At 32.3% G+C, this 23972-nt stretch overlaps 1 protein-coding gene and 1 pseudogene across 1 annotated transcript in view; one reads left to right on the top strand and one right to left on the bottom strand.

The window, feature by feature from the left end:
• LOC112023821 (uncharacterized) overlaps positions 1-23972 on the top strand; it is a 48444-nt gene that overhangs the window by 16855 nt on the left and 7617 nt on the right. The window lies entirely within an intron of this gene.
• Positions 7532-22332, bottom strand: LOC112020145 (protein NAP1-like; annotated as a pseudogene).

The following is a 23972-nucleotide window of genomic DNA, read 5'->3' as shown; positions in this document are numbered from 1 at the left end:
GGATTTATCTTTAAATAATATGAAGACAATAATAAAGATAAAATGTATTGAATGAGATCTTACAAAAAATGTTTGTTAATTATTTCAAATTATATTCATCATTTATGTATAAAAATAATAATAAATCATATTATTTACATTAAAAAAAATACGTATTAATTTCAAAGTTCATTGCAAGATGTGAACTACTACGATATTGCAATAATAAATAATATTGATACAATAATGAGTTGGTATTACATTTTGTGCGTACTTTGTGAAAGGAATGTCAAATTACAAACAATATCATTTTGGTGTGCAAAATATAAAACAAAAATAAATCTTTCTATCTCAAAGTTAGAGACACTCACATTAACTACATACTCTCTAAATATTTATAATATATTTATCTCACTATAACCACTATATATATACAATTGCAAACTACTTTAGATACAAGATTCAAATTGAAGTTTTTAATGCAACTAACAAAACAAAGTTTGTGATATTTGATTGAGATGTCGAGAAAATCCTAAATAAATCTAAAAGATCAAGATCTTGCTGAAAAATAAAATAAGATACAACTTATTTATATTATTGTAAAAATATTAATATTGGAGAAGGAATCTCACGTTATTTGAAAAAAAAAAAAAAGATTTCTCTACTTCATTTGAATAAATTCAATTTAAAAGATGGTTTTGAAAATTATATAGTTGCTAAGATTTTTTATGCGCCTTCAAATGATAAAAATGTATGGAAGAAAAAAAAAAAACACAATTCAACATGCTATGTTAATTCTTTTTGTTGCACTATTCCAAAATTAACAAAAAAAAAATTACAAAAAACTATCACATCATTGAAATTTAATATAAAAATACAAATATCTATGAAAAATCTTAGCAACAAAGTCCAAACTTTGTAAGATCTAATCAAGAATCTTTTAGTGCCAATTCATTAGTAATTAACACAAATGATGCAACAAAAGGAAAAAAATGATGAAAGCCCAAAAATTGAACAAATATGGATTGACTAAATTTCAAATGTTGAAGATGGAGAAACTGATATTAACAACAAGCGTCACCATACCACAATAACAAAGCATCAAAGGAAAAAAAAAAAAATTGTAATGAAGCTTTTTATTACATCACATAATAAAAATCAATAATATAGAATGAATTAATATGCTTTTATCAACTTTTATTATACAATATTACTCCAAGTTGTTTTCATTATTACTCATTACTTGAACAAAATAATTATTATAGATATATGTGTGCAATTTATAATTGTTACTTTTTATGATGAACTCATTACTAACAAAGTTTTATAATAAATATGCTATAATATATGTATAATATTTTCTAAAAACAAATTTACATAAAATATTATAACATTATCCGTGCATCGCACGAGAAACTTACTAGTATATCATAATTTACCGCCCTCTTCTTTGTTGTCGGCCATCTTTCTACTTATATGCTATTGGGCCAGACCTAGAAACTGCAAACCTTGGTAATGGACTGGGACCTGTGCTTCCCGAAGTTGACCCTTCACCATGTTCTACTTTACGACTAGAGCTATAATCCAGTGGCCCAGACCGGCAAACATTCCAGCGTTTGTTTTCATTCCCCCGAAAGTTTCCGCTATCATTAACATAAATGTGCTCCTGACTATGTGATGATGAATATTAGAAAAAGTTTTCAAGTAATTTTAAAAAAATTTAATATTTATTTAAATTGTATATCATAATTTTATGTTTTAATATGTAAAATTTATATATTACACACTATGCTCATAAAAAGTGACTCCAAATATATGTATTAATTATATGTCATAACATTAATGTTTTTTATAATGTGACTAACTAATTATTAATATAGTTTTGAATCTTCTAATTTATTTACATATATCTTTTTAAGTAAACAGTGCAATGCACGAGTCTTTAACTAGTATATATATAAAAATAGAGACCTCATGTGAGAGTGTATGAAGTCCTACCACATGGCATTCTAATATTACATTTAACTTTTTTTTACCTTTTTTTCATTAAGTTTTTTTTACTGTTACCCTATAAATCATAGTAACTTATTTTTACTATTATATAAATTTAGCATTTTTTTACCTCTTTTTATTAAGTTTTTTTTTTTTTACTGTTACTCAATAGATTATAGTAATTTATTGCATTTAACCTTTTTTTTACTTTTTTCCATTAAATTTTTTTACTATTACTTAATAAATCATAGTAACTTATTTTTACTATTATATAAATTTAACATGTTTTACCTCTTTTTATTAAGTTTTTTTTACTGTTACCCAATAGATCATAGTAACTTATTTTTACTATTATATTGATATGAGTTGTTCTTAATAATTAGACCAATTAGACCAAAAATTATTCACCATAAAATTGATTACCTTTAAAAGTAGACCAAACCTTATGAAAAACTCAAGCCCAGTTCTTACCTTACATATTATGACCCAAATTTGATCATTTCCATGTGTAAATCAAAGCAAAAACTCTTTCCCTCTTAAAAACTCTCTTCTTCCTCACCCACGTATAGATGATACTTCTAGAAAATCTTATTCTTATGAAATATCTCTTCATTTTTCCCCAATTTCAATTCAATATGCTTTTGTCTATTAATAATATTCTATGCAATTTATGCAGACAAATTCTCTGTCATCGACCAGTGTAATAAAAATATATATAAATCTTGAGATCTCTCATATTACTGAAATAATTGACAAGTGCATATTTCTAGAATTTATGATAACAAAAAAGTCTAATAAAGAGCATATACTATCTCACAAAATGCCATTAACTTTATATTTTCTTTAAAAAAATTCAATGATAGAAATGGTAAAAAACATGATCCTATACAAAAAATACCAAAAATACATGTAAAACAATTTTCACAGGAAGATTTATCTTTAAATAATATGAAGACAATAATAAAGATAAAATGTATTGAATGAGATCTTACAAAAAAAGGTTTGTTAATTATTTCAAACTAGCTTTTTAACCCGCACTATGTGCGGAACCTTTTTATTTATATTTATTAGAAATAATTTTTTTAATAATATTTAAATACACTTTTACCACGTACCAAACACCCAACACATATCTCTATTTACAAATCTAATTACAAACACCATAGATAGATACCAAAAACTAATTCAACCCAAATCTAATACAAAATACTCAAAACAAAATTTATTTTAAACCCAATACCATAATTAAAACCAAATCTAACTCAAATATCTAAATCTAAAGCAATCCAACCAAGTGCATTTGAAGATGTTGATTCGGCAATAGCTAACTTTTTTTCCCTTTTGAATTCCAATGTGCCTCTACATTGCTTTTTGTGTGGTTATGTGCTCAATGTTATTGCTCCTTTCCAATCGACCAAATATCGTTTTCCCTTCTTATTTTCCGCCTATCATGTCCGTTTTGCGAGGAATAAATATAGACCTTTGTAAATTCCGTTCAACCCCAACATTTATATATTGCACAAAGTAAATGTATCTTAGAAACTTGATAAGAAACTATAAAATTTAAATAAATAAATAAAAAATCATAAATGCATATAAACTACAAAGTTTGATCATAATCTACAGTACAATACACCAATTGTTTTTTTTTTTTTTTTACATAGATTCATTGCATTATTGAAAGTGTATGGGGAGTTGTAACAACAGGGCAGAATATGAAATTGCAAAAAGTGTACCCATATCTCCTTGCAATTAAAATCTATTGCAAGTTGGACTACAAATTTGGTTATATAGAACAAAGTAAGTTTTCTTATACATTCACAAACTTATATGCTTCTAATTCAAGGAAAAAATTCAAGTAATTAAAACATAATTAAAAAAATATAACAATAAAGAAATGTTTGATCCAGATGGAAGTTTCCATACCAAAAAAAAAAAAAAAAACACCTTAAGTAATACATGAATATTAACAGAAGTTCGAAGCCCTATATAAGCTCAAATCTCTTAAAACAGTACACTAATATAAGAAATTTGATTGGTTTATTCTATCTAGGCATAAAGTTAAAAGTAACCTCCAACGTTTTATAACTTATCCAGACCTTCAAATGCTTTAATATGTCTATAAGTCTCTCATCAAGCTCTTTGATCCGTTCAACCTCACCCTTTGATATTTCAAAATTAATATATGCCTGTCATTAAACAAATACATGCTTTTAAAAAAATGCTAAAGTTTTATTACAATCTAGTCAAATTGTAATATTAGTAACCAAAAAAATGGTCATTGCATCTACAAAATTTTGATATATCAAGTGAAAAAATAAATCAAACAATAAGACAGCCCCTATATAGGGCACATAAATACCAAATCAGTAAAAGTCTCCAATGTAACCTTAATTGTAGGGCAAAGTTTCTGCTTTTATATATAGTATTAGATATTAGTTAGATATGATATATGAGATATATATATATATATATATATATATCAATCACCATCTAAATCTACAATAACTTCCTTTTGATAAAAAAAGCACAAAACAATCAAATGCAACATGTGCTATATTTATAAAAGAATACCAACATAAAAAGAAAAAGCAGCACCTGCTTAAACCTTTCCTTAGACTAACCAAATGCAGACATGTGCTATATTATTATTATTATTATTATTATTATTATTTTATTTTATTTATTTATTTATTAAGGAATTCCTACCAAACTACATGACAGTGTGTAAGAATTAAAGGGAATAAACTTGATGGCATCAGAAAAAGGAAATGAACATGGAACCAAAACCAAAGTTGTTATAGATTACAAATACTTGATGCTGTAGCGAAGCTGAATTGGATTTGATCATAGCTAATCAATTCTAAGCAGCACCGAATTCCATAACGGAAAAATGAAATATCACCTTGCCCGCATGGATATGACAATTTTATAGAACCCAGGGATAATGCCATCCATCACCATGTAACTAAAGCCTAGTTCACTCACACCACATGGATCCTCGGCTAAAATGTTGATGTTATTCTTAAAATGTTTCTCCCACAGTAATAGCTTACTGGCATCAGGGGCATCTATGTAGTGCGAGAATAATACAAACCCTAAAAGAAAAGCATGCTAATTGCAAACTACATTAGGTCAAAATCGAAGTTCAAAGTTGAGCACATAACTTGCAGCATGGTTAGAACTTAAAAGTAGAGTGGAGAAACATACCATCACCACCACACACATGTACACACACACACACCCCCACAAAAAAAATAAAAAATAAATAAGAAAAAAAAAAAAAAAAGGTAAAAAGTAAAAGAAACACAGAGCCAGAAACTTATAATTAGATCTAAATAACTTTTCCTAAAGATAGGGAAAAAAATCAAACATACTTCTCAGTTTAACAATGCACAATATATACACATCTATGATACATATCCTAATTCCTGCAAGACTCAATTTATTCACATATAACAAAGGAAACAGGCATAAGATGTACCCGGGCTTGATTTCTGTAATCAATCCTCTAAAATGAGTTGCCATCTTCTTCCATACTAAATCGTACACAATCACTGATATTAATTTTTAGAATTATTAATTACAGATGCACTGAATTAAGAAGCCTAGCATTGAAAAAAAAAAAGAATAAAAACATAAACATTTACATTTGCTAAAGAAATAGAAAGGTCAAACAGAATTGAATATTGCAGAGAGCAAGTCCCAAGTAATTGGAATTAATATATATATATATATAATTCAAATTTAATTTCAAAAAAGCACCTTCTCATACAAACTTAAACAAAAGAAACAGAAATATAGTGGAAAAGTTGCTAAGGTTTATAGTACCATAGACCAAAAGTCAAGGAAATAAAAGTTGCGTGCAAAATGCATATAACTTCTTCTTCTTCTTCTTTTTTAATTATAACTATTACAAATAAGTGAATAACTTGATCTTCAATCTAATATTTCTTAACACATACATAAGACACAATGGTAATCAACAGTAAACAGTTCAACAATTGATTTTTTTTTTTTTTTTTTTACACCTTCCCTCCATCCTTTCAATAGTCACTGCAACTGCCATATGATCTGCTGCTCTGACACCTCTTCTTTGCAACATTATTTTGTAAAATCTGAAAGTTTAGAGTGTATAGAAATTTATAATTTTTTCTAAGTGAAATTATGGTTTTCTGGTTTTCTGTATTGCAATCTGTTATGATTCTAGTTTCATAACATAATTGAGAGCATTAACATACCATACACAAATGATACATGTTTTTTTTATAATGATGTCCACAAAGAACACAATTGAAGGATGATTCTTTCATGGACCAATCTAATTACAATTCTAATATCATAACATGATTGAGAGACTAATGGAACATACATCAATATATATATATATATATATATTTGCAGGGATATCCAAGTGACTATAACACAATCCATAACATGAATTGTTGAAACATTTCATTAGTTAATATAAAGACATAATACATAAGCTAAGACATAGGCAGCGAGAACATTAAAAAATATAATCAAATTAATATGAAATTGAAGTATTCTAAACATAGTATACAAAGTTTGAGAAAAATGATTTGGCAATTCTTCTGTTATTTGAATCTTAGAACTTTCTCCTGTGTTAAAGCCAAAAACAGTTCTAATTATAAGATATCACATTAAGGAATCATGAAGGAAACAAAAGATACCAAGTGTCAAATTTGAAGATAACTACTATAAAAATAAAAAACAAAAAACAAAAGAGTCAGCAGTGAAGTTGGATAGAGACAATTAAACATCTTACACTTCTGAAGTGATCGAGCAGAGGAGGCATCCAATATAAAATTTCTTCGCAGATTCCCACTGGCTTTTAAAAAGTGACCATTCAGAAACAACAGACCCAAAAAAAAAAAAAAATTTAAATAAAACTTTGTTGTGGTTTTGATTATTAAAGAATTGTGTTTTGAGTGACAGAACAAATCTTCATCTTAATCTGAATGGGAAAGCAAATCCAAAATAAAAGTGACCCAAATGGGCAAAATTGATTCTAGATACTTAAAACCAATTTAAGCCAACTCAGATACCCTAAACAAAACAACTTCTAACCAAAATCCCTCAAACCCAAATGTAACCCATCTGTTTAAACTAATTAAACGAAACTACTCCTAATCGAAAACCTAGATCATAATAGCATCCCTCAAAGAGATCCACGTTAATGCTTCTAAAATACCTAGATAAGGAAAAAGCCCAATTGCCATTTTTTATTCCTACCCTGTTCGTGTGGCTTATATTTTTTTGTAGAATAATCTATTGCTCTATTTTTAACCGGCCACCATAAATAGATACACACACATCAATTTAACCAAATACCCAAAACAAAACCAATCTAACTCAAATACCTTAATAAAAAATATAACCCAGAAAGTTAAATTAAAAAAGAATCCAGCCAAATTATAAAAAACTGATCATAATTAATGCACAAACTGAAAAGTAAAGAGAAAACTAACCGATAGAGAAATTCAAAGATGTTCTCTGATTGCAAACTATGGATACATGGGCAATGGAAGTTTTTGAATTTTTTTTTTTTTTTCCTTTTAATTGGGTTGATTGGGATTGAGGCTTTACTTCCAACCGCTTGATGTTTTAAGTGGGGTTTATTCCGGCGGTATATGGGTGGAGGCTGGGCTGATGGAAAGAGAACTCAATGGTTATGGTTTTTTATTTTAAGAAAGACAGAGAGAACGGCTGAATTTGTCAAAGGAAAAGGAAAATCAAAATGGAAGAGACTGTGTGTTTGCAGTTCTGGTGGACGGAGTACGGCGATGGGACTGGCGGAGGTAGGATCGCCTCTCTCTTTCTCTGCTTCTTTCTCCGTGAACTCATCGCCTCTCAATCTCTAATTCTCTATCGTGGTGTACATCTAAGTATAACCGGTTAATTTTTTAATTTATAGTCACAGACTTTTAAACGGGGTTATAGCGTTTCTAAACCATGTAATTTATCGCTCATTAATTGTAAACGTGTCATAATTTTAGATAGCCTTTTTTCCTAACGTAAGCTTCTGCTATTATATATAATATTAGATTCATCATTTATATATAAAAATAATAATATTGATACAACAATGGGTTGGTATTACATTTTGTGCGTACTTTGTGAAAGGAATGTCAAATTACAAACAAAATCATTTTGATGTGCAAAATATAAAACAAAAATAAATCTTTCTATCTCAAAGTTGGAGACACTCACATTAACTACATACTCTCCAAATATTTATAATATATTTATCTCACTATAACCACTATATATATACAATTGCAAACTACTTTAGATACAAGATTCAAATTGAAGTTTTTAATGCAACTAACAAAACAAAGTTTATGATATTTGATTGAAATGTCAAGAAAATCCTAAATAAATCTACAAGATCAAGATCTTGCTGAAAAATAAAATAAGATACAACTTATTTATATTATTGTAAAAATATTGATATTGGAGAAAGAATCTCACGTTATTTAAAAAAAAAAAAAAAAAAAAAGATTTCTCTACTTCATTTGAATAAATTCAATCTAAAAGATGGTTTTGAAAATTATATAGTTGCTAAGATTTTTTATGCGACTTCAAATGATAAAAAGGTATGGAAGAAAAAAAAAACACAATTCAACATGCTATGTTAATTCTTTTTGTTGCACTATTCCAAAATTAACAAAAAAAAAATTACAAAAAACTGTCACATCATTGAAATTTAATATAAAAATACAAATATCTATGAAAAATCTTAGCAACAAAGTCCAAACTTTGTAAGATCTAATCAAGAATCTCATGGTGCCAATTCATTAGTAATTAACATAAATGATGCAACAAAAGGAAAAAAATGATGAAAGCCCAAAAATTGAACAAATATGGATTGACTAAATTTCAAATGTTGAAGATGGAGAAACTGATATTAACAACAAGCATCACCATACCACAATAACAAAGCATTGAAGAAAAAAAAAAATCGTAATGAAACTTTTTATTACATCACATAATAAAAATCAATAATATAAAATGAATTAATATGCTTTTATCAACTTTTATTATACAATATTACTCCAAGTTGTTTTCATTATTACTCATTACTTGAACAAAATAATTATATAGATATATGTGTACAATTTATAATTGTTACTTTTTATGATGAACTCATTACTAACAAAGTTTTATAATAAATATGCTATAATATATGTATAATATTTTCTAAAAACAAATTTACATAAAATATTATAACATTATCCATGCATCACACGGAAACTTACTAGTATATCATAATTTACCGCCCTCTTATTTGTTGTCGGCCATCTTTCTACTTATATGCTATTGGGCCAGACCTAGAAACTGCAAACCTTGGTAATGGACTGGGACCTGTGCTTCCCGAAGTTGACCCTTCACCATGTTCTACTTTACGACTTGAGCTATAATCCAGTGGCCCAGACCGGCAAACATTCCAGCGTTTGTTTTCATTCCCCCGAAAGTTTCCACTACCATTATCATAAATGTGCTCCTGACTATATGATGATGATGCTGATTTAAAATAGCCTGAATCATTAGTGAGATACTGAGGAGTTGAGTCACCACGGCCCTGCCTTATTACAGGGATGCATGTGATAGTGATACAGCAGGAGAATGGGGGGTGATACANACAGCAGGAGAATGGCGGGGTGATACACTTAGTAATGCCAGCAGTGTGGATGGATTATTCGTGTAGTACTGGCTATATATTGACCGAAGAATGGCATAAGGAATATGGAGTTCCAGATAACTTCTTGGAAGTTATGGGGAGATATCACAAAGTTGATCTAGGAAGATAACCTGTGCTACAGGATTAGATCTGTGCAGAAAAGAGGAAGACATTAACAGTTTGGACAATTTACATATTAACACAAACCACCATATCACCAATGGTTAAACTGGAGAATTAGAGACCAAGCTGTGCAGAAAAATGTAGTCCAGCAGTGTCGTCATTTTTCTTTTTAGCCTAAATTCTACAAGGGCATTTTGAAACATGCCATATCACTGTTTGAAAGGGCATTTGGACACATGCAGCAGACTATGAAATCATTCGCATACCTGTTAGTTTCGCTCCAAGAATCTAGTATAATCCCTGCAGAGAATTTTACAAAGAGTTGCAATGTGGACTTTATGCTTGCTTCAGCTGACAAACAGCTCTGTATTTCAGAATCTAGTGTCTCATCAACATGCCCATTTGAGAAAGATTGTCTCTGCTGACGCTCACGTTCTAGTCTAACAAACTCGCTTCCTGCAATCACAGCACTGATACACCTGCAGAAGAAATTTGATTGTCAAAGATAGCTAAACGTAATGAAAACCACTACAACATTTCATGTGCAGCAGACTATGGCTTAACTTTTCAGTTTAACATTCACAAAGGTATCTAGAAGAGTAGAAGGTAAAACACAGATATTTGTGCTATCAAATGTTGTAGTTCCAGAAGATCTAAGGCACATGGTGGGTTTAATTTATTTGCGTGTATGCATTTATTAACTTTGGGTTTCAAATAGTATTTAACTAATAAGCATTCAAGAGTCCTTGTCATCGGCCTTATTCCAATTTATGGAAAAATGACTTAATACCCACCTTGCCAAGCAATTGATATTGTTGTTGAAGCCCCCTGTTTCAACATTGAAGGCAGTGGTGTCCCAAACATTAGATGCCATGAAGGTGGCAAATAAATATGGTAACAGGCTCCACGAACCATCATTTGCACCCCCAACTTCTTCCAAGACTGACCTCACCCACTGGGAATCATGATCACAGACCACACCGACACTATTTGCCACTCCTTTCAATCTCCTAATTTCCTTCTTTTCAGGTATTTCATCAGGTACATGCTTAACTACCTCAGCTAGCAATGAATATATCAAGGGTGCACCTTCTTCAAGCACAGCTCCAGCAGCTTCAGCTAGAAGCCCATCAAAAGCCAGGGCCAGCCCAGCCTGAAAACAAAATTCAATCACTGTATCCAAATCAACAACCTGTTTTATAGATGCCTCTCTCTCTATTCTGCCACCAGAATGCAGGCTGCCAGCTATTGCCTCTAGCACTTCACGGTTTGAGCGCAATGAGGTGTCAATGCAATTTAAAAGAGCAGCTGTGTGTTCTTTCAGCAGATAGTCTAGCCTGTCAACTCCATAGCCACCAAAAATACGAACAAAGGCCTGTAGTTCTCTCAAATCAGCAACTGAGTCTGCAAAGTATCCACCAACAGGACTTGTGCTCTTGAAACATTTATGAATGGGAACAAACAGGATTCCAGCACCTGATACATCTTTGATTATATTTTCTATGTACCAGTTACATACAGCTTCAGCAGCTGATCCAGTAGGTTGTTCTGTCACTTTTTCAAACAAGTGCAGAGAGGAAACTGGTCCTGAGAAGGCTTCTGTGAGCAAAACTTCTCTAATAACCTGGGTTAAATCCATGCTAATTTGCTGCTCTGCAAGATGGACAATGCTGATATGTCTGCGAATCAGAGACTCCAAAATAGAAGGCCATTGAAGATCATTATCAGTTTTAAGTACTGCAAGCAATCTCCTCCTGAAGTTCCCAAGGATGCATTCTCTCATATACTGCAGTTAATGATTGGTGTGTTAGGATCAAAATATCAAATTACAAGAATCTGTTAATGGTTTTATTGGATCCCAAACATGTGCATCAACATGCATGTATTTAATTACACACCCATATGCATTTGATGTGATTTGATCACGAACTACTATTATTGTAAATATGTATGAATGAATAGATTGTGGATATTAGCTGCAAAAGAAGCATGATGCTAAGCTGTCTTACAAAACAAATTCGGTAAGGGTGAGTTTGGTTCAGCTTTTTAAAAAAGTGCATAATGAAAAAGTGGAGTTTTCAAAAAGTGTATAATGAAAATGTGTTTTTTCAAAAAGCTGAGTGTTTGGTAAAAACTGTTAAAAAGTGTTTTTTGAAAAAGCTGAGTGTTTGGCTAGCATTTATAAAAGTGGCAGTTTGAAGATAAATTACCAAAAAGGACAATGCACATATAAGAGAGTTTATTTTATACTTAAATCAATATTGTGAAATTATTTTTTTCTCACCAATATTAGCTAATAATAACCTATCACTTAAGATTTATTGTGAAAGTATTGTGAAAATATTGTAATAAAAATTGATATTGATTTTAATTTTAACGTACTATTAAAATTATTTTTTTCTCTTTCTAAAAAAATTATTTTTTTATACAAATAATAGCTAATAATAACCTACCACTTAAGATTTATTGTGAAAATATTGTAAAAATATTGTGATAAAAACTGATACTAATTTTAATTTTAACGTACTATTAAAATTATTTTTTTCTCTTTCTAAAAAAATTATTTTTTTCATACCAATATTACCTAATACTAACCTACCACTTAAAATTTATTGTGAAAAAATTGTGATAACATTTCTTTTTTTTTTTTTCCTTTCTTTTCCCTCTTTTTTTATCCTCCACACACGGCATTTCTTTTTTTTTTTTCCCCTCTTTTTTTTCCTCCACACACGTACCCTTCCTCTTTTCTTTTTTATCCTTCTTTTCTCATTTGTTTTCCCTGCCATTCCTCCAAACGCCAGAACATCCCAAGCCCTCCTTCTTCCTTTTTTTTTTTTTTTTTTCCCTGCCGTCGTTTACAACGTCGTTTACATTTCTTCGCGGTGGTGGTTGTGGAGGTGGCCGTGGCCGTGGTGGAGGAGTCGCGAGTGGTTGTTGGGATTTGGAGGGTCCCTCCGACGGCGATGGCGGGGACTGTTTCGGTGCCGGTCGCTGCGATGCTTGCGTTCTCGGCGTGTTCTAAGAGCCACCGGAACTCATGACTCTTCAACTTCTTCTCCACCGGAACTCATCCACTGCAAGATGGGTACAAAACTCCATTTGATCCTAATTTGCAATATTCTGATTTTTTTTTTTTGTTTTGCATTCTGAGGAATCCTAATTTGCAAGGGATTAATTTTATTTTTCCTTAGCTGATTTGGGAATTTGTTATAGATTTTTTGTGTTTGGATTTCGAAATTTGTTATTGAGAGGGCAAAGGATTTTTTTGTGTTAGATTCTGATTTTGAGATTTTTTCTGATCCGCCTGTGGATCTTTCCTATTCTGGAGGCTGATTGCCGTGGAAGTGTACTGATTCTGTGTTCTTTGTTTAGCTTTTATGAAATTCCTTTTTCTTCCCAAAAAAAAAAGCTGTGCGTTAGACTCTGAAGGGTAATTTGGTAATTGATGTCACCCCAACGGATATATATCAAACGCCCACACCAGCTTTTTCATTATGGACCGAAGCTCTCCCATAACTCAAACGCGCGTTTCTTCAGAAAAACAAAACGCAACTTTTTCAGAAAAGTTGCGTTTTAAACTTACCAAACGCCAATTTTGGGCTGGCTTTTTTAAAAAGCCAGCTTTTAGGCTCAAAACGCCCAAACAAACGGGCACTATATGATCACGTGAAGCAAAGTATTTTATTATATTTTATATTTAGTACTAAAATAGCATACAAAGTACAATCAACACTAACACTTATATTTTGTTTGGATACAGTAGAGGTAAGAGAAGAGAAAATAAATGAATAATAGTAAGGAATCCAGAATGATAAGAACACAATTTTTTTGTTTGGTTTGCAATAAGGAAGGAAATGAAAATAAAATATATATTTTTTATATTACTTTTATGTCTGTGAGGCCCATGGGCCTGATAGCCTCGGCCCATCATATAGCAGGCCCAAGGCCCATGCCGAGGATCGCAAGTTATTTTTGAGGGAAAGGGGAGGAGAGCTTATTTTCCTAAGTTCACGCCGAGGATACCTTGTCCTCGGCCTGACAAAGGTGATTTTGGAGAGAGGCTAACCCCAAAGTAAGCGGTCACTATCGCATTTAATGCATTCAACTAACTCCCCCTGGCCGCATTAATGGGGAGGTAACCCCTTGGCAGGATAACGTTGGTTAGAGTGAGCCACTTGAGTGCCGATAAGGCCTCTGATGGGACGGACGACCAGAAGAAAAAGCGAATAGACGATCAACAGATGGAAGCAGGAGATAGGAAGATGAAAACTATAAAAGAAAAGCTAGTAAAGCCAAAAAGAGAGGGGGGACAGAAAGAGAGAACGTTGAGGCCTCCTCGGCCACAGGCCGAGGAGCATTTCCCCATTTGTAAGGAAACACTTAGCATTTGTTTATAAGAAAAAGTTTACGCATGGTGATCGACGGCCAGTACCTAAGCCTGTCGACCCACTCTCTATAAATTTATTGTTTGGGCTTATTAGGCTAAAAACCTGTCACCCAGGGTTAACCCAAATTGGGTCCTTACAATTGGCGCCGTCTGTGGGAAAGGATTAGGGTGCTGGCCGGCACACCAGATAAGTGTTCTAAGTTCTAAGTATTCGTTTTAGAGCAAAAAAAAAAAGAGAAGAAAAAAAAAAAAGGAATATGAAANCCATCTGTTTTCACTTCTCTCCTGTTGCTCTGATGATAACAAAATTGTGTAGAAGTGTTTTACAAGTGGACCTTCACCCCCCCCCCCCCCTTTTTCCCATTGTCTTTCTTTTTTGATGATAGTTCCTTCTTTTGTTGCTTCCATCTCTCTTTTGATTAAATCAATTTTGTGCCTTACTAATTTACGATCCTTTCAATAAAATTTAGTTGCTTAGACATCATTGAATCTTTTGTGTTTGGAACGCCATCTTGTGCATTATTTGGCAGCTTTTTGCACCACTTGAAAACAAATCCCACTCTTTCTATCTTTCTTCTTCTTTCTTCCTCTTTTTTCCTTCCTGGTGTTTGATGACTAATCAAGAACGATGTTAGAACTTAGAAGTATTGGTTAAATGATTAAATTTATCATATCTCAAGAGTTAAGTTTTGGACAATCAGTAATTTAATATGGTATCAGAGTAGAAGGTCCTGAGTTTGATTTTTGTCTCCTCCACTCTACATTTAAATTGCTATATGTTAGGCCTCACCTATTAAAAGGTAGTTTCGGCTCACACGTGAGGGGGAGTGTTAAAACTTAGAAATTTAATTAAATAATTAAATTTATCATATCCAAGAGCTTGCTTTTGGGACAATTGGTAATTTAACAAACGAAAAATTTTCTCTTCAAAATATGCAGTCAATTAGTGTTAACTCTTACAATAATGTATGCTTAATTTTTCAAATGATTTATGTAAATGCATATTGTTTGACTTGTTTGCTTTTTAGCCGTTTGACTGTGGATTCTCCCTAATGGAGGCAAATGTTTTGCCTAATAGGATCTGATCCTCAGTAGTTTTAGTTCAAAATTGAACTTCATAGACAATCTACACGGATTAACTTGTAAAGATAACAGAGGTATTGAGTACCATACTTTGAATGTGAAGAAACTGTAAATGACACAAACACATTGAGAGACATTCACTCCTAGAGCAATGGATTTTATTTTTATTTAAAATTTGCTATGCAAATACGCAACACAACTTAAGAACTTAAGGTTGCCAACAGGTGCCTAGGTAGTTCATCACCTGAATTAATGAAATTATAAAATAGTTTTGGTTCTAATCTCGAGAAAGTAACTGATTTTGGGTTTGATTTTGGCTGGCTGTTTTATGGAACTCTGGATCTTGACTAAGCCAAAAACTGGTAGTTATTGGATCTTCTTAATATTAATGTTACAGCACAAGCATGAAAGAGGGAAAGAATAAGAAGATAAAATGTTTTACCTCCCTCAAGACAAAGACATGGTTTAGAACACATATAGGCTCCATGTCATTCAAAACTGAGCACAGATTGGTCAGCCTCTGCATTGCAGCTTCTAACCTGCCATCATCGAAGAATTAGACATACAAAGATGCAGACTCTTGAATTGAAAGAAAGCAAAAGAGAATTTGGCATTTGATTTAAAATAACATACATTTTTATAGAACAATCATTTTCAGGATAACTCTCATGGCCAGGCAAAGCATAGCCAGGTGATAACTTTGGGGATTTAGTTGAAGGATTTGAAACTCTTGATGCATAATTGATATAGGAAGCTGCCTGCTCTGGAAGAAGCTGAGAAATTTCTCCAAAATTAGTATCATTAAACAGAAACAAGAGATCAAGTTCAAGTATTTCTTTATGTTACAACATGACATAAATGTATCAACCTGATTCTCAAGGGCACCAAATCCTCCTTCGGAATCAAGAACATTGATTAATCCCTCCAATCCTCCCATGATTGATTCAATGAGAGATTCAACATAAAGGACCGCATCCCGACCAATTTTCATTACCTGCTTGCAGTATGGAGTAAAGTCACTTTAATTTCATTTTTTTTCATTTTTCTGTATGTGTGTTTATGAAACACCTAATGAAGGATTCAATCAGGCAGCAAGAGCAAGTAGAAGATGGAAGTGAACATGAACTTGGTATAAGCATCACCTAAAAGACAACACTCATTACCCTGGCAGTATTGCCATCAGTTAAGTCACTAATGTTTGTAATGATGGAATCACATTTCCCAATCACATTACACATTATCAAATATAAGGAAAAAAAGAATTTAAATTCCACCTTATCTTAAAATGATGATCAAAAGCATGTGGATAAACCTTGAAAGAATGAAACCTCTCGGAAGTGCAAATGATCCTGTTTTAGGCAGATTTGGCAAAACTACAACCATGGATTTAAAAACCAGACCAGACCAGGAACCTTGTACCAATCTGGTCCAGTAAAACTGCTCAAACCAGCCAAAACCGGTAAAAACCGGGAATCAGGTGCAAAAACAGTTCATTGACCGTTTGGTTTTTAAAACCATTAATACAACATATTTCTTACTGATAAAAAAACATAGTAGCCACGATCTAAAGATTAGAACCATTTAGTGATGAAATATTAAACTGTTATGATATGTGGCTATTTTTAAGATATTGTCGGCTTCTAAGAAATCCAAAAAAAGAAATTATAACCAATGTACAAAACTCTCACTTTTTCTGGGGTTTGGGAGACGTGATTGGTAGGCTGACAGACAACCTTGCCCCCCAAAATATGAAAATTAAGGATGCATGGGAGTGGGAGGGGTAGAATTTTACCTCTTCCGGAACAATGGGAGAAGCACATTCTGGAAAACTACTAGCAACACCAAGCCATGCACAGCAATGCTGAGGACGTCCTTCTGGTCCAAACATGGTGTTCCTGAAGACCTATTACAACAATTAAGATCCAGGTCAGCAATACATAGCACTTTAATAGAATTTAATAGAATAAATAAATTCCATATCAATCAGACAATGTAATTTTTTTGGTTATAGTAAGGGGAGCCTAGCAAACAAGTTAAAGAAATAGAATGCAAGAAATTACAGCTGTAAGGTGCTGGTGGTAGAAATAGAGCTTTTTAAGACTCCCATGCTTTGATAATTGAGATTCCAGTTCATCAACACATCTGCATCAAAAAGCGAAAGAGATGCACATAAGCTATTATTGTCTCTTTTGCAGAAATCCAAGTATGCATTCATTTCATCAATGCTCATCATATGTGAATTTTATCAATATAAGCTAACATGCTTCTGAACTAGTTCAACAGCATAAACAACTTATATATCACTTTGAGAATACGATGACCTAGCCCGCTAAACTTGGAAATGTCTCAAAAAAATGCACTGAAAAGTGAAAACTAAGGGGCTGTTTGGATTTTTTTTTTCATCACTCATCACTTAAAATACCTCAATTCCCTATACCCACCCGTTTGGCACACTGTTTTCATTTTCTTTCACTCAAATATTTCAACTTTTTGTGGGACCCATACCTGAGCACAAAATCAGACCCTTCTGTTATCCTACCCGCCTCACCCTAATTCCCCACCATTTTCTTCACTGCTCATTTCCCCTTCACCCCCTCACCCCTGTTCCTCTCCCAAAACATAAACACAAACCCGAACCCACATCTCTCAAAATGGTTGAAGCTTTTGTTCAATTACTCAGGCACAAATATACACAAAGAACTGTAGTAACAAAACAACATAGCATATTATCTAGTTGCCGCTCAGCAAAGTTTATCAGTCATATCAGATAAAATCTACATGAAAGAATTCATGTTATATCCAAGTGAAGCCCAGAAGACTGAGTATTCATGTTTAGTTTACTTGTCTTGCAGACTTGCACTGTTGATATGCTGCTCTGATAATAATCCTTCCTCCCGGTAGAGACTGTAGCTTTCTCCAAATGTCTTATGTTTATGTTAGACCAAGAAGATGTGACTATCATCAAAATCGTTAACCAATCCTTTTAGAAATCCTGATTAATTACCACAAATAATTATTTATCCATATTGTGCCAATAAAGAAGCCAGTACAAAAATAAGAACTATGATACTTACAAAACAATGAGGACAATTTTCAAACAAGACTAACTTCAAAGCAATTCAGCTTAGAGTGAGTTACAAAATAAGCATATCTAGAAACAACACACAAGTTGTGTGCAAGATAAAATATAAAACAGCTACAATACAAACTCTTGAGTGCAAATTACATATCTAATGTAATTTGAAGACTGTTGTGGCAATTCATTAAACACGCTACATAAGAAATCCTCTAGTCGAAAGAGTGCAAGTTTTCTCTTTTCTGTGATCTAATATGGTCAGGGAGAAAGGGAGGATTCCATAGCTGACACCAAAAGTTTGAATCTGAGACTGTGGTTGTTATGTTTCTATTGCCTTCTCACAGATATACACATCCATTTATACGTACAAGGGGCTTCGTAGTTCCCTTTGCATTTCCTGTCCAATCTTCTCTATTATCTCTCATCCTTCCAGCTGTCTTATCATGCATGATAAGAGACCACTTTTAATTATATCAATGACCTCTCTTGTATTATTATAAAACACAAAGTCTCAATAACTTAAAAGGAAAAGCTTCAAGATATACAAAAACACACACTCAAATATGAGAAACTAATTGAAATCTCCGGGGCTTTTGACATAAACAAATAACCTCAGTTAACATGTTTATTAGATCACACACATTTGTCACTGTGTTTTGTTACTAAGTAATTTATTTATATGAGACTTTTACCCAAAGGAGGTGACAAACAAAATTACAGACCCATAGCAGGTCAGTAAAGTTTCAGAAACCTCAGAAGATTTCTGATATGCAACATTTACTCAATAAAAATAGAACATGGTCTGCAGAGATAACTTACGGATAGATCACATGTGATGGCAGAAATGTTTTCACCCTGAGGTTTTGGAATGTTTTCAAGGTGTTGAACAATTTGCTGAAGAAGTCCTTTTAAGCCTGCATCTAAGTCAAGCGCCACCATTCCCGGAGTGCCCAGCAAGAAACGGATTCTACCAGCACAGGAAGAAAGATATGATAATGCATAACCTCAAATTGCTGCATAAAAGTATGAAAAAAAGTATAAAATATACTTTAAATTTATATAAGAGATCTCTGGCTGTAGTAACAAAACAACATAGCATATCATCTAGTTGCTGCTCAGCAAAGTTTATCAGTCATATCAGATAAAATCTACATGAAAGCATTCATGTTATATCCAAGTGAAGCCCGGAAGACTGAGTATTCATGTTTAGTTTACTTTTCTTGCAGACTTGCACTGTTGATATGCTGCTCTGAAGGCAGTGGATGATTAACTAAACCATCACTCTACTAAATTACTATGGACCAAAACAAAAATTAATATTTTTTTTAATGCAAAGTAGCACAGTAATGCCATCTTAAGATATATATTATGTGGTGATAATTAAAATCACAAAGCCAATCATGGAATGGGTGGCGAATTACTGTGGCTCAAAAGTGAATATAAACCTTCTGGGAAGAGGGACTAAGGTTAATTTATTTTAATTTTTGGTACTAAATTATCAGATGGTCCTCTCAATTAATTCAGACTTTTAGAAGCTTAAAAAGGTAAATCATATTTAAATCTGCATGTAAACAACAATTAAAAATCAACACGGTTATTCAACATTCTAAATTTGCTAGTGTAATGTCTGAACATCTCAATAGTAGAAAGTTATCCATCCAAACGCAATTCAAAATTTTTATTATTTGTATTTGGTACAAATTAGCCAAGGACTTGAGTCATTATAAACTATCTTAGAAGGAAACAAGTTACATACAACTTCTTGCTAGGGAGAAAAAACTATATATATATATATATATAAAACAATAAATTTAACCTGCAAATAATAAAAACTCTAACCTGCAATATACTTGCGCACTAAACAGCATAGGCGATCAATTCCATCTAATAGGAACCCAATGGTTGGATCACTTTGATCCTGAAACAAAGGTCATGGTGGTTAAAGTCAAGCACTTCATTAGCTGGTTCACAAACAAGGACTAGTGGTAACTGGTGCAACCAATAGAGGGAAGGAAAACTTCACTTACTATGTCCACTGGTACCATTCGTGCAGCCTTCAATTTTGATGATGCAATTCCTACATGTTGGAAATACAACATGACCTCAGATTGAGCAAAAGCCAAGGCAGAAAACACCATCTGTAGGAAATATTAAATCATTAGAGAATGCATCATTCAGCACTACAAAACTACTAATGAGTCAATTTTATATCTAAGTAATTGACATGTAAAAACAACTCAAACTCATTGACAAAGAGAGCATAAGGAGGAAATAAAACCAATTAGTAGACCCAAGGGCTCTAAGAAATTTAATATCAATGTCACTGTAAAGACCACTTGTCCATATCCTAACTCATCCAGAAATGTAATTGACTTAACAGTTTTACTGGAAAAAAAAGACTAAGAGTTTCAGTGTGGGATAGGATGGCAGGTGAGCCACCCAATCAGAAGTAGGGCTATGACCAAGTTGAGTCAAGCCAAGTATTTAAAGTTAATAATTTGTTTATTTAATTTATTTCGATCACGAACCAAGTTGAAGCTCACCACCAAGTTAGATTACAATTCCACATGGTTCATTTGTTTTTTGAACAAGCTCAAGCTTGTTGATGAGTGGCTGATTAACTTATTCTCTTTTTTTTTTGGGGTGGGGTAAAACCTATGTACAATTCCTATGGTGACGTGCCTTAGGTTCCCCAAAAAAATTCAAGCATATGTTTGCATTGGCAACATTGGCCAATAAGTCACATTCAAGTAATGCTATATGTCTGCATGTTTGGGCGGGTGGGTGCACTACAGTCTACAGAACTTCTGGCATGTGACACAATTTCCAATACCTCATTTAATGAAGTTTGTAACGTTTACCTGAATGTTTGGAGCTAATAACCTAGGCTGATCGGTAAAGAAAAGCACCATTCTTCCAATCTCTTGCTTCAATAATATTCTCCTCTCACGATGTATGGCATCACAAGACACAAATGCTTGCTCATGCACTTCACTGAAATGATCAACCAACATTACTATATCATATTCAATGCTTGCTGATGGAGCCATAAAAATCAATGAGGTTAGATAAACATAAATAAATAAAATCCGGTATTCTGATGGATATTTGAAACATGAGGAAAAAAATTTTACCATTCAACATCAACAGGAAAGGTTGTTTATGAGAAAATGAGAATTATGGTTGATACTTTTATAGTTGCTTCTTTATATATATATATATATATATATATGTAAGAACAAAAGAACAAAGTTATAGTTACTCTTAAATGTTATGTCACTAATAGAGCAAGTATTTCCCATGAAGTATGGACACAAATACAACTCAAACTTTATGATATGAGAATGCCAGCATAGCTGTGAAACAAACAATACATAGATACTGGTTATATCCCTTTTAATATTCCAAGGTCAATGCTGAAATAGTTATATTATGCAAATTTTGCACACAAAAAAAAAAAAAACAAAACAAAACAAAACAAAAAACAAAAAACAAAACAAAAAAAACAAATTGCCTTAGGTTTAATTAGGCGCATCTACATTATCAAGCTGTACAAGGAAACTGTAAAATCAATATTTTAATTAACCTATAACAAATGTTTTTTCTTCTTATATTTCTACTCAGCAATAACAAGTTGTTTTACCTTTAGTGCTTTGCATTTAGACTTTGGGATTGAAGAAAATAAGTTAATAAAAATTTCTGATTTTATCTTATCATTTTCTCAACCTGCTTCGCAACACTATACTCCAGACCCGCTTCTTTCTGCTTTGTACGTCCTGATTTTGCCATCTTCTTTGATTCTAATATTTGTGGCAAAACAAATAACTGATAGTCCTCATGCAAAAGTATTTACTGCATTTAATTGTTTTACAATGACAGTCAACAACTGCAAATGACTCATATCTGAAAAAGAAAAAAACTTCAGCAAATGACAAATATAATTTCAACAACAGGTGGTAGAACCCACCTCATCCCTGAATATTGTAAGAACTAAATTTTCCTTCAGTACAAACTGTAAGCCAGAACCAATTTAGAAAAGGGAAAAAAAATATTATCAGCTGAGATATATGATGAACATACCTTGCTTGCTATATAAATAAAGTGATCACATGCAGTGCACCTGTGCACATGATCAATTTTCGTCCATCACGGTTGACGCAAGTGCAATGGAATGATCAATTTCATCATTTCTCAAATTTCATGAGTCAATAACATCAAATTGATAGTACAAGGAATCTGTTTATAAACCCAAACCACAAGGGTCTATGCATTTTTACATTTTTCCCTGTTCAAATTAAAAAAAATGTGCAACACTAGAAAAACAGACCCAAACAAAATTAAGACAAGAAAATCAAAATAGCATAGGCAATTTGGAGATTGTAGGGAAAAAGGCTGTCAGTTTCATATTGAAATTGAAGAAAAAAGTTCAGATATTAAACAAAAATGCCCAAACAAATATCATTGTTCTAAATAGCCTCAGAAAAAGAAAATTCTATAAGAAAACTGTCAATCCAAAATTTATAATACCAGTACATTGAAGAAAAGGCACAAGTCTAACCTTCTATTTAGAGTTACTACTTGGCTAGTTTGAGCTCAAAAACTAGTTCCATTTCATGTGAAAATTCATGAGAAAAAGAAACTGAAAATCATCTCCCTCACAACTTGCACAAGTAGCCAAACAGAATAAATGGTGATGTGGTTTTACAATAGAGATTGCCACATTGAGTTCAAAAACTACTTCAGTTTCACGTGAAAAGAATTCACATTTTCCATTTAACTTGAATGAAAAGAATCAAGTCTCAAATTCTTTTTTTACTTTGGTCAATATAAACATAATTAAGATTAGCAATACACAGAAAAAAATAATTATTATAATTGGAATACATGCCAAAAAAACTCTTGGGTTTCTCTTAATGGGAAAGAAAAGCAAGAACAAACAATATTGAAACAACATAAATAAATAAATAAAAACCAAAGCTATAAAACCCAGTATAAATATTGAGTAATATAAGGAAAAAGAAGTTAATACAATACCCACTATTGTTCTGGATCTTTAAAAAAAAAATGAAAAGCCTCGAAAAGCAAGCTATATTTCTTTTCTTAACACATACAAAAACGAAAGAGGGCAAAGATGAAGAGGAACCCAGATCAAGAATCATAGTAGTCAATCTGTTACTAACCAATTTGTTACTAAAATTAACTAATTGCTAACCAATCCGCAACTAACTAATAGCTATTCTCTAACAGCAATCATTCTACAGATTTCTTTTGCATGTTTGAAGATAAATTCATGTAACAGAGAATTTTAAACACTAAAGGGACTCACACTAAGGGTGAGAACCAGATTGCTCCCTGCAATTAATGGGCTTAAATAAATTCCAACTTCATTTATGATTTAGGATTCTACAGTCCTGGATTCAGAAACATATTAAGATGCCTACCTAACCAACAAATTATTTGCCTCAATTTTGTCCAAAAGAACATGCCATGAACATTTTGTACCTCAAGGATTGAGTCTCTTATATGCCTACCCAATTGCAACCTACACATTAAAAAGAAATGACAACTCTGCACAAAAAAAGATTAATATTATTATATTCCAGACAGTTCTTGTTAACGGCTTTGAA

Source organism: Quercus suber, unplaced genomic scaffold (genome assembly GCF_002906115.3).
Source record: "Quercus suber isolate HL8 unplaced genomic scaffold, Cork oak 2.0 scaffold_340, whole genome shotgun sequence".
Classification (NCBI taxonomy): domain Eukaryota; kingdom Viridiplantae; phylum Streptophyta; class Magnoliopsida; order Fagales; family Fagaceae; genus Quercus; species Quercus suber.
The sequence above is the reverse complement of the archived record's forward strand: the minus strand, read 5'-3'. Positions and strand labels throughout refer to the sequence as shown.